Source organism: Anas platyrhynchos, chromosome 4, assembly GCF_047663525.1.
Source record: "Anas platyrhynchos isolate ZD024472 breed Pekin duck chromosome 4, IASCAAS_PekinDuck_T2T, whole genome shotgun sequence".
Lineage (NCBI taxonomy): Eukaryota > Metazoa > Chordata > Aves > Anseriformes > Anatidae > Anas > Anas platyrhynchos.
Genome location: NC_092590.1, coordinates 43,484,610 through 43,502,081, shown reverse-complemented (window position 1 = coordinate 43,502,081; position 17,472 = coordinate 43,484,610). Strand labels below are relative to the sequence as shown.

Genomic DNA, 17,472 nt, shown 5'->3' with positions numbered 1-17,472 from the left:
ATAAGAGACATGCATGACTGTGCAATTGCCCAGTTCCAGACATGGAAATTTAACTTTTCCTGATCATGAGCTAAAGGTTAATTCCTATTTTATTTAAGGGAGAATATCATGGAAAATATGTCAGAGAGAAAAGAAGGAGAGGAGAGGAGAGGAGAGGAGAGGAGAGGAGAGGAGAGGAGAGGAGAGGAGAGGAGAGGAGAGGAGAGGAGAGGAAAATAGTCATAGACACACAGGTGATCCTAATACTGGTGGAAGAACATCCACGTGTTCTGTTGTTAGAGTTAAGGACTTCCATATCTTTCTAAACACGGATAGCGTACAGTTCTCTTCAGTTAAGTGAAAATTAATTTCCTGTGATACTCAGTACCTTATCAGAGTGTGAGAAAAGTGCACACAGATAATCTTTTATGCAGTCTTATTATGTAAACACTTTTCATGTTGGAAAATGGGGGGGGGGGGGTGTTCTTGTTTGTTTATTTTTTTTACTACTAGGAGGTGGATGCCATTTTCACAGCATTTCAGGCATTTCAGGATAATTTTGGCTTTTTTTTTTTTTTTTAATAGCTATGAAATTAGGATGTTGCCTCATTGCTTATTTTGCAATTATTTTAAAAAATGGAGTGTTTTGATCAGAATGACAATTTATTTATTTATTTATTTTAACTGCAACAATATTATTCTGCCTTCAAAAAATACTGAAAACTCTTTGATCAGTTCTCAAGTCAGCTTTAAAGAATACACTTAATAATCTTCTGTTATGCACCCCAAATTATATATGCTATAACTTTGGAGACTTACATTAGATGAGATAATGACAGTAGAGGGCAATAAAACCTCTCAGAAGTTGAGCTGAATGATATTTTGCTTTTACATTATTTGTTCCTCAAAAATGCACTTTCAAAATGCTGCAGTGAGAATGCAGTGCAGAAACAGTATTTTGAAATATTGAGAAATGTTTCAACAATTGCAATAAAAGTCAAGGAACTGAAGGACTAGATTCACAAAACTGCCAGAGTGAAAATGATAATTTATCCTCATTTTCCTCAATACCTCATAGCTTAAGGTATTCTCCTATGAAATAGAAGACCACGTTTCAGATCTCAGCAGTTTTTACCCATCGTATGCCTTCTACCAGGAAAAATTCTTAGGCTCCTGACTATAGCATTTTCATTTTGGGGATCCAATAGAAGCAGCTCATACAAAGTAACATCTGTCAGTGCATTTGTGAATGATTCAGTCTAGCATAAAGTCTAGTTAGAAAGCCCATCCTTCATCACTATGGTAGGTCATCTCACACAGAGGAGGGATATGAATCTAAGTTTTTTGTATTTTTAAACCTTGGATTAAAAGGAGAGAGAGAAAATAGAGGGCCCTATTCCCCTATTCATCTTCCTTCTAGCAGCTTCATTTTTTGTGATTTTTTTTTTTTTTTTTACTTTTTTATTTTTAACATGCTCAAAGATTAAATGTGCAATTTCAGGAGAAGTGAAATTAGACCCACAAATATTCCTGGTAGCCTTAATTAACAAATGCATGAGCTGTTGGTAGGAGGAAAGGACTTTTCGTACTCTATTTTAGCATTTTGCAATGGCCTGAAACCCAGGTCTACTAGGGGTACTAGGTCTTCTAGTTGTTACTACATGTAAAAGTTTGATGAGCAAGGGAACACTGCAGATGTTCCCATATGTAGGGGAAAACGTCAGCTAAGTTTTTCCTTTATGTGGTGAAGGAAGGTATGGATTCCAGTCAGAGGTGGGTAGGAAGACATTACTGTCCTTTATCCAGTGCATATTTACAATTCAATATTCAATTATTATTATTATTTTTAATCAAAGGGAAAGTCAGTTCAGCTAAATGAAAGCCAATGACTAGTTCTGGCAACAATGGCATACACTGTTCTATGACCTCTATGGAGATGTTCCAGGGATATGGGAACAGTTTTCTGACAGTAGTCCCAATGTACCTGAATGTGTGTGTCTGAACCAATAATAGAAAACCAAACCAAACCACCACCACCAACAAAAAAACAGCCAACCAAAAAATAAACAAACAACAACAAAAAAAACCCACCAAATCCCAAACCTAACATTTCTGAATTGTTGGAGTTGTTTTTTCAGCTGAACATACCATTATGCATAATAGATATTTTATAACAATAATGCAAATAAAAATGGAAACCAAACAAACTGCATCTTTCTAAAATACTTTTGTGCACAAGTAAAGATCATAATTACATATCGTATTTGACATTAAGCCAAGTAGGAAGTACAGAGACATCCTTAGATATAAAAAGATACCACACATCTGTTTTCTAATCTCTGATATTTGCAGGTGTAGGGAAGTGCTTATAAAATCTGACATTCTTACAGGATCCAGGAAGAAGGTGCCATAATGCATACAAAAACTGTACAAAGAATACACAAATATTGAGCAGACTAGCTATAGTTCTCAGCTAATTTTCAGAGAACTTATTTAATTTAAAACAGATTTTAACTGTACTTTTCTCTTAAAAGCAGAGTCTACAGGAAGTCATAATTATAATATTAGTAAGTGATAATGGTTTTAATCTGTTATTTCCAATTTGACTCTACATAATGTGAGAATAACCAGCAAGGGTGTCTTTTTATTGATGGTCCTAGAGGGATATTGAGCCCCGTAAGTTATGATACCTTCACACAGTTCTGGTACTCAGTTATAGTCCACATGTCTTTCATTCACTCCAGTGAAAGCTGAGGGACTAGAGGACTGCATCTTGCTTTGAAAATGTCTGAATGTACTTCTCATGTTATGCACTAGAAGAATTGGCTTTCAACTAAATATGTAGCTCTGTTACATTAAGTATTGTCTCTCCATGATTTAATTGTGTTGTAGGAATTAGGCTGTACAAAGATGGTTTCTTAGTTTACAGCAGAGCTGAAGGGCATTATTATCTGTTGTCAGTGATGTGAGCTACTAATGGTCTGTGGTGAAAAAATGGAATTGGTAATATCTATTTACTGCAAGAAATGATTAGATTAATGCTGTAACCGCTTCTATTCATTTTCCTTTGTTGCAAATGTATGCTGAATAAGAGAAAGAGAGCATAAAAGCCCCCAGAACATTAAATGCTAGGTGTTTATAATGACTGTCACTACGTAGAAGCAACCAGTAGGTTCTGCTGCAGCCACTCCCAGTTTCTCTGTGTTCAGGGCCTGCCCCTCTACATTTCCTCCAGAGAAGGGGGCTCAGAAACCTACACCCAGGCTTTGCCACTGGCTGAGGTGGTCTGGATTGTGGGTTCATTAAAAGCACATAGAGACATGATAGGGGAGCTGATGCCTCAGGACCCACTGGAATGTGGGTAGCTTAATGCTAGGCACACCTGAGGAAAAGTACACAGGTTGTCCTTTTGGGGGAGGAAGAGTTCAGTTTCATTTCTTCCCCTAGACTCAGATTCTTGAAGGGAAGCTCATTTCTGATCGAGAGCAATTTCCACATCTTCTCTCTAATGAACAGCCAATTTTTTTGTGTGTCCAGAGTAGATCCAAACAATAGATTTGATATTCAACAATTATGTACTTTTATATTTGTCATCTTCCAATTGGGAGTGCTGAGGTCAAAATTCAAACGGTATATATTTAAATATAGTTCAACCCTGCAAGACCTACTGTTCCTGTAATACTTGAATTGCATGGAGTTTAATTATTCTCCTGGAGAATTTGTCTTTAAAATGAAATGATGGCCTGCAAAAATGCTACAATACATACACATTTATTCCATGCGGTTACTGGTTTTGCTGCATAGCTGTCAAATAAATAAATACATAAACAATTCACTGAGTTAGGAAGGGCTATCCTTAAATAAGGGAAATGATTGTAGATTGTTATTTCCAACCAGATCATTATTGTGCGTTTATTCTTAACTGCCCTCTGTTATAGGTTTCATTATGCTGTCTGTTAGAAATGACAGCCTGACAGCTCTGTTGTTTCTCTGGGTCAGTTTTATCTGTTATTGAATACTCAAACCTCATTAACTTGCTGCGAGGCCTCCAGAACTGCATGGATTGCTGTCTGCAAATATAAGTGTTTAGTAACAAGTACTTTTGCATGAATTTCATCATTCTGGTGGGTCTTAGGGAATAAAAAAGTGTTTTAGCATAGAAAAAAAGGGCATGTTAGTCCCGTTAATACAGTGACTACTTGATATATGTGTGATATTTGTGAGTGATTTTTGACATATAACACAGGTTTTGATCCACTAAAGGAACTAAATACCTTTTCAAAACATCTCCAAAATTTGGGCCTGCAGCTAGTCTACTCTTTTTTTTTGTTGCTTTACTTTAGGGCAGCTGGATTATTAGAGCACTAATCACATCTACTGTTACTTAACTGTATGTGTCAGTAAAAATGATCTAACCTGGCAACAAATGTTCTGCAGTGCAATACACCTCATTCCAGAGTGTATCATGTACCCAGACTGGTCTGCGTTTATATGCTCAAGGGGATCCCAATCACTATTCTATACTCTTCTGCAATTGCTCCTAATAGTCAGCTCAACTCAAGTTTGAGATTATTTTTGACCAATCAAAAATGTCAAGCCAAAAAGCAGTTTGCTTATTTTTGCACACTGATTTCAGGTTATGAAGAGAAATGTATGTATGCAAGGGCTGCTAGCAGTCTAGCTGTTCACAGAAGTTTCAATAAATATTCCTGTATTAGTATTATTTTTTTAAAAAACTGGAAATGCTACTGATGGCACTGTTTAAACACTGAAGACTTTATATGTCCTCCATTGTATTAAATATTTATGAAGGCAATATACTCTGTTGTGAGGTGAGTATTTAAAAGACATCTCAGTGATCTATATGCAAAAGGTTTTTTCTTAGTTAATCTTTGTGCTTCTTTTAGCCTCTTACTATTTCTATAAGGGCTGATATAGCACTCCATTTAAAACTTAAGGCTGTTTTATGTTTCAGATTTTTCACTGCAAGTAACTGAATATGTGTCCAAGTCTGGCAAAGGATGAATCTGACAGTGCCTTGTTTTCATTGCTGCATCAACAGAAGGAAGAAGTGAAAAATCTCCATTAAAAGCTCTGAGGTGAGACTTCCCTGGCTATTTAGCAAGCCCTTAGGTTCAGCCTATCCAGTTGCACAGCACAAAATCTTGTGGGATGACTCCTCCCCTTTCTGCATGTCTGTATTTACTCTCCTGCTATATACTGTAAAGAAGGTATAGAAGCAAACCTTGCAGACACCTCTCTGTTAAATAATATTAGCCATTAAAATGATTTCAAAATAAAATGCTTGAGTTTTGGGAACTGAATATATCTTAAAATGTGGTTGTCAGTCTGAATCTAATGATGATGTGCATAATTACCAGATATTTTTTTTCCTGTTACCATCATATTTGATGGTGAAAGCAGAGCCATATATGAAATTTTGATATGCCAGCATTAGATTTATTCTAGAACATTTAATTTATAGCAAATCTAATAGAGAGTCTTTATAGCAGAACTGTTAAACTTACATTTTGACCAATTACTTTAACAAGTATGAACTAGTGGTCTTACCTACGTCACAAAAACTACAATAAAAGAACACAGATAGTATCACTCTCCTTGGGAAGAAATTATGGTGTGTGTGGGAAGATCTGTGTGGCACTGTCTGTAATTTCTTTCCAGATCAGGAGTGAGGTGTCTTGTCAGAACAGAAAAAGAAAGCTCCAGGATTTTACTGCTGAACTGTACATGTCAATGACTGTGAATGGCGTGTCAGCCTTCAAGGCTATAAATCCAGCACTTCTCCCATTTTATAGGGAACAACCCCCCATTCACATTTTGTTTCCAAGGTGATAGATATAAAAATAGTATCAAAGCTTTCAGCTAAACAAATCAAGGTATCATTGTGTGATGCTACGTAAGTGGCTCAGGTAAGTAACACTAAATCTTCTAGTGACGTTCAAAAGATTTTCAGATAACAGATTTTCAGAGGCAAACCTGTAGTCTCAAGAGTTCAGGTTTCTGTATTGCTTGAGTTTCACAGGTTAAAATGATCCAATTCATTGCTTGAAGTAGTCCAGATGCAGCACTAAGGAGACATTGAGGGTGACCACGGAGGGTGCTTGCTGCATGTATGGCAGCACAAACTTGATGTCCGTCTCCTTTCACGTTTTGGCCTTGTGAATGAAATGGAATGTTTCATAGATAAAGAAGTCTTTGCCTATGGCTTGGTCTTGTTTCATGCCGTTAGGTAAAATTAGGACTAAGTAGTGTAAACACATGATGTGGTCAGATATTTCCAGCTGCTACGTCTGATAAAGGTGTAATCATTCCAAATTATAACAGCTACTACTTTATTTATATTAGTCATTGGCTCTTTAAATAGCACTGCTGTCATATAGAAATATCTTCAATATTTTAGGGCAATTATAGATGTAACATTACAGGTGAAGTAGAAAAGTTTTCTCTACCCCATTATGCACCCAAATAAACTGAAGCACAAACCTGTTGAAACCACTGTTTTCAAATACAACACCCTTATATTAGTCATCGTAGTGTCAGATTTTTCAGATCAGAAGACCATCTACAGCTTTTGTTGAATAATAAGTGCCTTTATTTGACTGAGACTATCCAGTAAAAACATTCATTTTGAAATACTTCATTTATTCAAGAGCACACACATTTTTAGAGTACTTTTTTTGTGACACTTAGGAATGTATGCCAGCTTTCTGATAAGAGGACACCTCTATGTAAGTAGAATGTTAATTAAGTACCTAAACATGTCCTAACATTCATTTTATACATATGTCTCAAGAAATGGAATAAAGACTGAAATGCCTTGATAAAAATATATGTAGTAAAAGACAGACACAGCAGGACAGAAAGACATATGGCAATATGTCTTGACTTACTTGACTGAAACTTACTTGACTAAAAGAAATAAATGGCATATGTAGTTTAGACACCTGAGTAGGGACAGTTTAGATGGAGATGAAAGATAGGCAAATTAAAACCTAAAAATCACTGAAAATTGGTATAGGCCTCCTAGGCAAGACTTAGAAAGAAGAAGAAGATAAGGAAAGCCTATAAAAAGGATAGATCATTAATCATTGGAAATTCAATTAGTTAATATTGACTGGGCTGGCAATTATGGAATTGATAAGAAAGGGTATCGCTTCCTGGAGGTAAGACAACAACTCTGTTCTTATACATTTTGTGGACTATCCAGTAAAAGTACAGGCTATTTAATACTTACTCCTAATATTGCTGGGAAATAAGACAAGGATGATAAATAAGAGAAAAGTTGAGAGTCATCTAAAGTCTAGTGATCACAATGTCATCAGAACTTCAAATGCCCTTGAGGTTATAAATGTGAAAGGCAATATCTCAAAACCACTGGACTTTAAAATATAAATAAATAAAAATAGAGAGTGAGTGAATGTGGAATGAGTTGAAAAAAAAGTTGATTAAAATCAATTTCAGTTTCAGGAATTTAGTATGAAAAACTAGCTAGACAGCAGAGAGGCAGCCCTGAGAGCTGGCCCTCAAGAGACCTTGTTTCATGAGAAACTGCTAGATTTTTATTCTCCTTGATGGTGGATACCGGGTGTATTTTAGAAATAATTTGTGTGGTCTCTTGGGAAATATACCAGCCATACAATTCTTTCTCATGAAAAACCTTGTCTGTTGCTTCAGAAGATCCTGTTTACTTACACAGATGCCTGAAAATGAGATGTTTTAATAATAGTTCAGAGGGAGCAGATTACAATAAATAATTTTACTTCTAGAAAAGGAGCAAAAAGAAAGATGTATTTGCTGAAAACGCTAATGACTTTGCATACATTCCTGTTAGAATATGTTTAATTTCATGGTCACAAAAACAGCACTGCAACCATCTTGAGTTACATGACGTGAATGGGTTGATAAGAGGAAATCAGTAAGCTAAGCATATCACTGAAGGCAAGAGGGGGTTCTATTAAAAAAAAAAAAAAAAAGTATAATTTCAGAATTTCATAGGACAAGGAAGGCAGGTATTTGCAAGGACTAAATAAAAAACAATGTTTGTTGCCATTTTTTCTTGTACGTAGTAGCTTTCATCTCTCTGGTCTTGCTAATAGCTACTACTCAGGAATGTGAAATCTGCTAGAGTGCAGGTGGTAGAGTCAAAATTCTCTTTTTTTCTTTCAGAAGGACAAAACAACTGTAACGAGCAAAGACATTTGGTCTGCCCACCTTTTAAGACAATAATTCCCAGTGTTACAATCTGCATATGATCAGTAGATTGGTGGCTTACGTACTGTCATGAAACACAGGAAAATTGGGCTCCAATTCACTATCGTGGATGAAGGAATTGAACTCTAAAGCCCCTTGTTCTGAGTGAATGAATTCTTGGATCACTGGGCTATTGAACAGAAATAGCAAGGATTCATTTTCAGAGATTCAAGAAATTCTATGAAAGGAGCTTTATCTTTCTTACTAAGTAAAATGAAAGTTAATTTTTATATAACATGATTATTTTCCCCCATTTATGTTTGGTACTTATATTTAGAAAATGGTAAATACACAGCATTTCATTAAAATCTTCTCTGCACCATTTGTTAAAAATTTATTTATTTATTTATTTATTTTTGCTTGGGTTTATTGTTTTCTGACTCAGCAGTTGAAAGGAAGAATCCATTAATCCTCTAAACTGAGGAGTGACAAAAATTGGAATGCCGAGCCACTGCTGTGGAGAATGTGGAATGGAATGAAAGTGTGACAAAGTTTTTAGTTGTGGCTTTATATTCCAAGTATTTTAAACATTCTTTACCAGTAAGACAGCTCTAAGTTTTAGTTAGATGGTTTCGCAGACTAATAACTCTCGTTCAACTTGTTTATATACCAAAGCTTCCTGCTATGAGCCCCATTTGTATTTCATAATGGCTGGAACTGGAACATTGGCCGTTTAATCTACAGTGATTTTGCAAATTACATCAACTTCAGATCCTGTGTTTGACAGGGCTTTAACATACACATTTTTTAAAAAGTTTGCTTTTACAACATTCTTTACAGAAGTCTGTGCATGCTAATGAAATAAAAAGTTATTGAGGAAGAGTAATTCAGGTATAAAGCTCAAGGAGCAAACAGCTAATCACGTTTCTTTAGGGTAGACTGAAGTTTAAAGCAACATCAATTGTAATAAGACATTGTCAAAACAGCCAAGATATTCTTAATAGCATTAAAAATATTTTAGGCTTTATGTCTAATGAACAATACCATTAAACTCTTTGTCTCAAGCTTGTAACAAAAAATCTGAAAATAATTTTGCATTTCTTGAGTGGCTTGGGTAATAAATTACCCAGGATTATTTGTTAAAAATTGTGTACTTTTTTTTTTTTCTTCCAGAATGATAGCTTGTTTTTGTTTGTTTGTTTGTTTGTTTTGTTGTTTTTTTTTTTTTTTTAATGTTTCTGCAGTTTCAATTAAATTGCAAAATGCTGCAAAAGCCATGAAGTAGGCAGTTCCACCCAGAAAACATTGATTTTTACCAACAGCTATTTTAACAGTTGTATATATAATACCTCAGTAATGTTATATGCAAATACTGTTTATGAAACACTGTGTAATAACATAAGGATGACTAAAGTAGTGAGTGAAATTGTTACAGCAAGAAGAGACAAGCAGCTGGGAACTTTTTAAGGTTAAGCAGTACTGAAGCCTTTAAAAGACTGCTGTAAGCAAAGGAGAGTACTCCTATAAGAATATAAACACGAGCACAAGGGGAATTATTGCTAGACAAGTCACTGCTTTAAAACCGTTTGCCATGCTGCTGCAATTATTCTTGAGGGGCTTTCTGTAAGAAGAGAATTTGCAGTCAGTCAAGCTGACAGTCAAGCTGTGGGCTGAAAGAGCTACCTCTTTGAGCTACCTGCTCTCAACAATTTAATTTATGAAAATAAGATAAATACATTGGGCCTGTCATTATGGGGATGCAGATGTGTGGTAATAGTTAGAGGTGTGCTCAGCAATGGCTTGGCTGGAGACCTGTGTCTCCTTCTCATCATTGATCTGTGATGAGACCACAGATAAGGGAGGAGTAGCCATGTCAGCAGGTTAGTGAATCTGTTGCTCTGAGGTAGAGGTAGAGTTTTGAGTCAGATTAAACTGTTTTAGAAACAGAAAGAGTTGAGCCAAACTCTTGTGTTTGTGTTTTGATGTGTCACTATCCTATTCATGTTATGCTATTTTACCAAATTGTGTTCAAAAGTAGATGTAAGCATATGTTTATGGAATACTGTAAGGGAACAGTGGTACTGTGGCTTCTGAGGTTTGCAGTATTCAGCACAGCCTACCAACTTCTGATGCATTTCACTGCTGATGTTTGGATTTGGCTTAATCTGAGACTCTTTTTCTGGAGGTCATCTGGAGGTAATTATCTGTCCTGGCAGGGAATATGATAATTTGCATGATTGAATTTTTGTCAGGAGAAGCAGAAGTATACAGAATACAATGACTAAATGAAAGCAGTAAAATTAGAATGGGACAGCAGACTGGGAAAAATTTATCAAATGTCAGAACTCCACTAAATTCTTAGATTTAGCATAGGACTTCTACAGGCAACACCATCAGTGCTTATGTTGAACCTTGTGCTGATTCTTGAGTCAAGGTCCATGACCCAATATTCAGTGAAAGATGATGTGCCTGACACAAGTGGCCATGCTGGAATTAGTATAGCTAAACCAGCTTGTGGCCAGGATAATGATGTCCTTTTCCTAATGTTACCACTGAAGGATTTGGTAACAAAATCTATATAGTTTTCAATCACCTAGTCTGAAAAAAAAGTATAGACAGAAAGAAGGAAGAAAAATAATAAATTGAATGGTTATAGCAGAGAAACTTCTCAGTGATTTTGGCTTTGAATAGTTGCCTTACAACTTTATACCCATTTATCACATCAAATTAATTTTGCAAATTAACCTGTGGTACTACAGAATATGGATTATCTCAATTATGGAAATGTGGTTTCCATTAGTATTCCATTATTATACTATCCCACTTATGACTTTGTAGTAATAAGTGCAGGGCATAACTTTCACTGATATTATCAAACCCAAAATCACTCATTCTGCTCCACATCATTTTATAGAAGCTGTTAGGTTCACCTACTTAGAACTTATACTAAAGTTAAATAATATTTCACAGAGAGAGACTTTATTTCTGGAAAAAAAATATGAATGTGTAGAAATTATGAATTGATGGCATCTAGATGCTATGGTGATAGGTGTCTCATAAAGATTTATTTAATTGTAACAGTGAGCTTAAGTGTAAGAAATGGTAATAGTATTATTTGCCTCTGCATGACATGGTATGTTAACTATTTACTTTGGATAATCTGACTCTGTTTGTTTTCAAGTATTCACTCCTCACTAGGACCTTCCTTGACGCTTTCAGTTTCTTCTTGCAAAACTTAATCACAAGGCTATGCCATTTTTTCTAGCCAGGGAATGCCGACACAGGTGAATGCAACACCATGCAGCTATACTGATGAGTGCATATTGGAAACAGTACAAAACAAAAAGGCATATTGTCCTTGCTAAGTGAGATGAGATGATATTACTATTCTGCTTTCAGTCCCTGGGCTATCTAGCATTGTACAGCATTGTGCTATGTACACAAATTATGGTTTCTGGGAGGGAAGACTGAAAAAGAGAGGGAACAGAGAGATCTTTTATTTTAGACCAACTGACTGTGGTCATGAAATAGAGAGTCAAGAGTCATAACTGTTGCAATATCAGCAAGTGTGTGTGGATTTATCAAAGGTTTGAGTGTTTCTAGCAGATTCCATGTTTACCCAATTCACCTCAATATTACTTGTTCTTTCATACTCTTCAATATTCACTGAAGCTTCCTCGCTCTGACTTTTTTTGCTGTGGGATTGTTTGTGCCAGGTGCACAAATGTTGACTATAACAGATCAAAATATTTACAGGCAGTTGAACACCCATTATGAGTGCTTATTGAAAGAGTTCATATGGCTTTTCAAAAAAAAAAAAATGTGCATAGAGACAGCCAGAACTGTATTTTTAACTATGGACAGGGCATGATAGTCATTTTAAGAACCTAAATTTGAGAAAGTAGTCACTGGCAACAGAGGAATAGCAGTCATCTTTACAGCAGGCAATTAACATGTGTGACTCTGGAATCCTCTCTGGGTTTATGTGATAAAACACTGAGAGGCTGATTGCACTGCTTTTCCCCCACAAAATGTAGCTTCCCTTTGATTCTGAGGAAATTCCTAACTCCCTGTTTGATTATAAGGTCCTGCACAAATCCTCAAGAGAGGTAAGCAGAGGTCCCTGTACGTTGGGTCTGTCACAATTTTCTTATAACAGCTCTATTATGGATAATTCCCTGGAAGTCAGCTGTAAAGCTCAGCAGGTCCCCTCCTGATATCCTTCACATTTGGATAATTAACTGAGCTGTTTGAACAACAGAAACTTTATAATGTTCAGCAGTGGGAGTCTTGCAGCTGATCAGCTTTACCTTCATCAGCACTTGTCATTTTAACACTTGAAGGGTAATGTTTCAGGATGAATATAATCTTCAGGCGGGAGAAGAAAAGATTTAAATGTACAGGAAAATAAAGGCCTCAATAAATTTATTATGCAGACTGTAATACTCCTTGTGCTGTGTTGCTCATGTACTCTGTGTTGCTGTCTAAGAGGGATTTAGTCAACCTTGTATCTGTACAAAATAGGCTTTGCTTGGTTGCAAGGAAAAAACAAGTAACAATGAATCCTCATGGAAACCCATCCTCGACATCCTGAGAAATAGCAAGCATAAAACCTTCGTGCTGATCACAGCAGTCTTTTCCAGACAAAACTTAATTTGTTTAGAGACAGTAAAATGAAATATGCCCTAGCTTCTTATTTTTTGTTCAATTTGTCTGATAGTTAAAAATGATTCAAGTACCAAGCCTTTCAGTGGAGCTTAAAGGAGCAGTCTGGTCAGGACCTACTGAAATGGGGTAATGGTACAACTAGCTTCCTGGGTAGAGGGAGATCTTCCAGCAAACCAAAAGTAATGCCTGAGAATGTTCTAGAAAAAAAAATCTTACAGGGAAAGGTCCCCTTGTTCCTTTCCATACATGATCTCACGCCTCTCATTCCCATTCACAAAGTATTCTCTCTCTCACTTTTTTTTTTTTTTTTTTAAAGTCTGATGTATGGTTAGGATTCAAATCAACCTCCAACAGTATGATTAGTAACTATTTTCCATTTCAAAATTCTTTCTCCTTGAAAATTAGCAGAGCTTGAGAAACTTCTTGGGAATTATCTCCTCCTTCCTTAAAGAAAAAAAAACAAAAACAAAAACAAAACAAAAACCTTTCTTACTTGCGAGTGTAAAGAGTGAATGCATTTCTACAAGAGAAAAAGGTGGTATGCTGCAGCAAATGAAATTTAATGTACTTTTTCAGCGCCTTTCTACTATAAAGGCAACAGAGTAGCTATTGTTTCACATAATCTGTCACCAGGAAGATCGTCCTAGGCAAAAATGCTAAACTGTTATAAGGAATTCAGAGAATTCAAAACCTTAAAGAGTTCAAAACTCAAAAAGTTCTAGCCAAGAGGCTACTGAATCTAACAGATAAAGAACACTATTGCATTATTCAAATAGAGTCCAATGATCATAGTAAAGTTTGACCCCATATTTTTGGACTGAATTTGGTCCATAATAATTGTTTTTTTTAATCCTTCCCCACACTTTCAATTTTTTGTTTTTTGGTCTAACCTCTACAAATTAAAGAAATCTACATTTTATAAATATTTAAGACAGTGTGACGTTTATTTATTAACCAACTGCCATAAAGACTATTTGAAATTAAGAGGGGTTTGTAAATCATGATGTTATTTAATGTCCTGAATGATAGTTGAGATAATTATTAACTATAGTTAGGTATTATTGTTTTGATGGCTAAACATGACTGGAATAAGAAATGTGGTTTAAAATTCAGCAAAAACTACATACGCATAGTGGTTAGAAATACCAATATTTCTTAAAGTAGTTTTACTTAATTTTAATGAACTACAAAGCAAATCTTCAAAGATTTATTCATTATTCTTAAATTTCTGGATGCATACAGCCCTAAAGAACATAAATATAATCTGACAGAATACTGCAAATAAAAAAAAAAAAAAAGAATTTTCTCTATGCCATGATCTCTTATCATAATGTAGTTATGAACTTTTCTATGAATGAATATGTAAGTAGGTGCATTGGTTCCCATAAGAGTCATACTGATGAGGTTAAGATGCACTGTTCTCAGGTCAGGTTAATGTTTGTCTTCTGAAAAGAATTGTTCAGTGCCTTTTTTTTTTTTTTTTCCCCCTCAGTTAACAGCAAGCACAATAAATATTGTGTTATATGAGAATGACTGATAACAGAGAGGCTGTTTGTTGTTATAAGCCATTCTTCTTAGTACAAAATAAACTGCTTTCTATAAGATAAGTAGAATGTTTTTTTCAGTTAAAAAGGTTCCAGTTTCTCTAGGTCTTTACACTCCTCTGAGATGTAAACCTGTTCTTTAACAATACAAGCAATGTCTAGGCTTGTTAGCGTAGTCTCCCATGATAATATTTCTTTATCCTAATAAAGTGAAAGAATATGTAGTATAATAACTCACTCTGCAACCAGGTTAACTTAAATATTTTATTAAGACAGGGGCCATTAGACTGTAGCTGCAGTTAGATAAAGCAGAATTCAGTGTTAACCATATCAGGATTTTCTCTGACACCTTTCCCATATTGCTTTACATATTTTTTCGTAATACTTAAGAAATATTTCTCCCAAGTGTCACTGTGATCTCTTTCTTATGTCTTGAGCTAGAATTGCCCCTGCAATGTACAACTCTGCAAACGAAAAGTTAATATACTGAACAGCTTTAATCACCTAGTATAGCTCAGATAAGCCAATATTAAAACACATTTATGCATGAACAACTAATAACTAATAATTGAAAGAAATTACATGCAACCCTAGAAACCATTTCTTAATTGTAACTCATTAAAATAAATTATGGTATATTATCCCAATTACAATGCTGAAAATAGAATTTAGCAGCAGTTGTTCTGTCACTTTACCCTTCATTTTAGCTTTTTATGGCAGATATGTTTTGAAAATAATTTCTCCTAATCAGATGGTGTTATATATTACCAGCTAGTAGCTACACCTCCTTGCAAGCTTATCCTTAGAGAGGCATTGGGTTAAGCATTAAAACTTACACTCATTAGAGCTAATTGAATATTATTGGCATGAACATGAAGAGTTGTTGCGGTGGTTCAAACAAAATACAAATATATAGATACTTATAATTGCATAACTATCTCTTGCTATATTTATTGTATGCCATACAGTATTATTATAGAAAGCTGATGTTAAAAATTTGATTGCACCTAGATGCAAGCTAAGTAGCAAATGCTTTATTTTGTTATTATTAGAGCCAGGCTTCCTTCATTCAACAAATGGGGCTTTTGCAATGACGCCTCTAACACTAAATATAAAATTGCACTGAACTTTCCAAATGCTGTCTAATCATTCATATACTCTGTGCGAATGTTGCCTTTTCTATAAATTCAACTATTGGGAACCCTAGTGCTGCTCCCGAGCATCATCAATTGATTGCTTCACTTGAGACTGAGGACACCCAGCAAAGGACTCAAAGGAGAGCAAGCCAAATAGGGAACAGTTCAAGCATCCACAGTTTCCAGAAGTTATGGGTGCTCAAGACTTTCTGGATTTGGCCTATTTAATGAGAAGGAATAGTCATTTGCTTGAATTCAGTAATTCACAATGACTACTATATAAAATGTCTGGTTCTCTTGCAATGATGCAGTTACAACGTACCACCTACTTGCTCTTTGTTTTTAAAACCAACATCTTTGGAGCAAATACAATAAACAGGAATTTCAGTCTAATCTGAAATTAAATTAATTATGTCAGTGGTGACACTGGTGTTTCAAGAATATGATTTTAATGTTATTTTCTAGTCATCATGGCTTCATTCTTGCCTTATAATAATTCTGCTGTCCCAAGTTGACTCTGTAAAGGATAAATATAGCTTAAGGTTTGGAGAGGTCTATAGTGTGCAGTGGAATTAGTGAATTTTCTGAAGTAACATCAGAAATTGACCTGGCAGAAAATATGACTGAAAATTTAACAGAGTTTATGTACAAGCTTCTTCTTCAATAAACTTATTTATATTTATTAAATACCATTTGGCACCTACAGAAATAGCTATAAAATTGTTACAGTGGGTTTCCAGAACAGCTGCTGGGTGGGTGGAGTTGGGGATTTGGCAAATTGCTGTCCTCTGTTCCCTTTTGCCATGATCTCTGCTTATTATCAGCATGATTGTGTTACTGACTCTGGCCGTCCAAGTGTTTTGGGGCTAATAACCTAAATGTTTTCCTCCTCTCACCCCAGCTTGAAATACATGTCTCCTTTCAGCTGTTAAAAGAATGTGTGTCCTTCAGGAATGTGTGAAATACAAACAATTAGTGCTTGTCAAGGGAAAGAAAAGGAGAAAGGGGACTGATCCAGTGCACATTACAAATGAAATTGGAAGTTAGAGACATTTGGTTAGGCCCAGGAAACATAAAAGCTACAGAATAATTCCTATTTTCAGTGACATTATTGTAAACTAGGAGCTGTCTCGTCTTGTTTCTGCTTTCTCTGGAGGAGTGCTCTACTACATAACTGAACAAGTGTTTTTTGTAAGTTGAACTTTAGAGACTTTGTAGAACAAAATCTCTATCTTTTTGCCTCACTTATTGTTTCTCTGAGGGGTTCCTACAAAAGGAAGAAAAAGGCTTTATATCAAGAACTCTCCATCATTTAAGTTATCTCCTTCCATCTATAATACCGTTTTATAGACTGAAATAAAAAGTAGATAAAAAGAGCTGGTACTATTAGATGAACTCCCTCAATCTCTGGTTTACTTGTGTTTTCCTGGAGAAAAAAAAAAAAAAAAGTCACTGTGATTGTTTATTTTAAAAGTGATTCCATTTTTGTTTTACTTTTGTTCACTACAGGTTACCAGGACTGAAAAGTGAAAGCCTTGGAAGAAAAGGAGGAGTCTGGAAAAACACTGGAAAGAAAGAGAAAGAAGAAAAGAAATCAAGAGAGGGGTATGCTAAGAAGCTGAGGTAAGCAGAAGCATCATGAGTGCATCTATATGGATGTGAATTATTAAAATAGCTCCTTTCCCTCTCAGAAATATCCCCAGACTTTCTGCTAAATGAATACATTCAACCACTAAAATATTAGAAATGATCATAATTAAGAATTAAAGCTGCTCTCCAGCTGCATCATCTCTGGTGTTTAAGATGTATGGTATGCTCTTTAATTATGCTATATCTTGCTAAATTTTACTACAAATTCAGTATCTCATCTAATGGAATAAAGATCACAGGATGGTTGCTGTTCAATCTTTTCATTCAGGTTGATGAAGATACTA

The 17,472-nt window shown here is 35.3% G+C and overlaps 1 long non-coding RNA gene across 1 annotated transcript in view; it reads left to right on the top strand.

Annotated features, from left to right (window-relative positions):
* Positions 1-17,472, top strand: part of LOC113843572 (uncharacterized) — a 75,801-nt gene that overhangs the window by 50,468 nt on the left and 7,861 nt on the right. The window contains exons 4-5 of the long non-coding RNA XR_003497064.3: positions 4,955-5,078; positions 17,048-17,161. This is a non-coding gene — a long non-coding RNA (uncharacterized lncRNA). The remainder of the gene's footprint in view (positions 1-4,954; positions 5,079-17,047; positions 17,162-17,472) is intronic.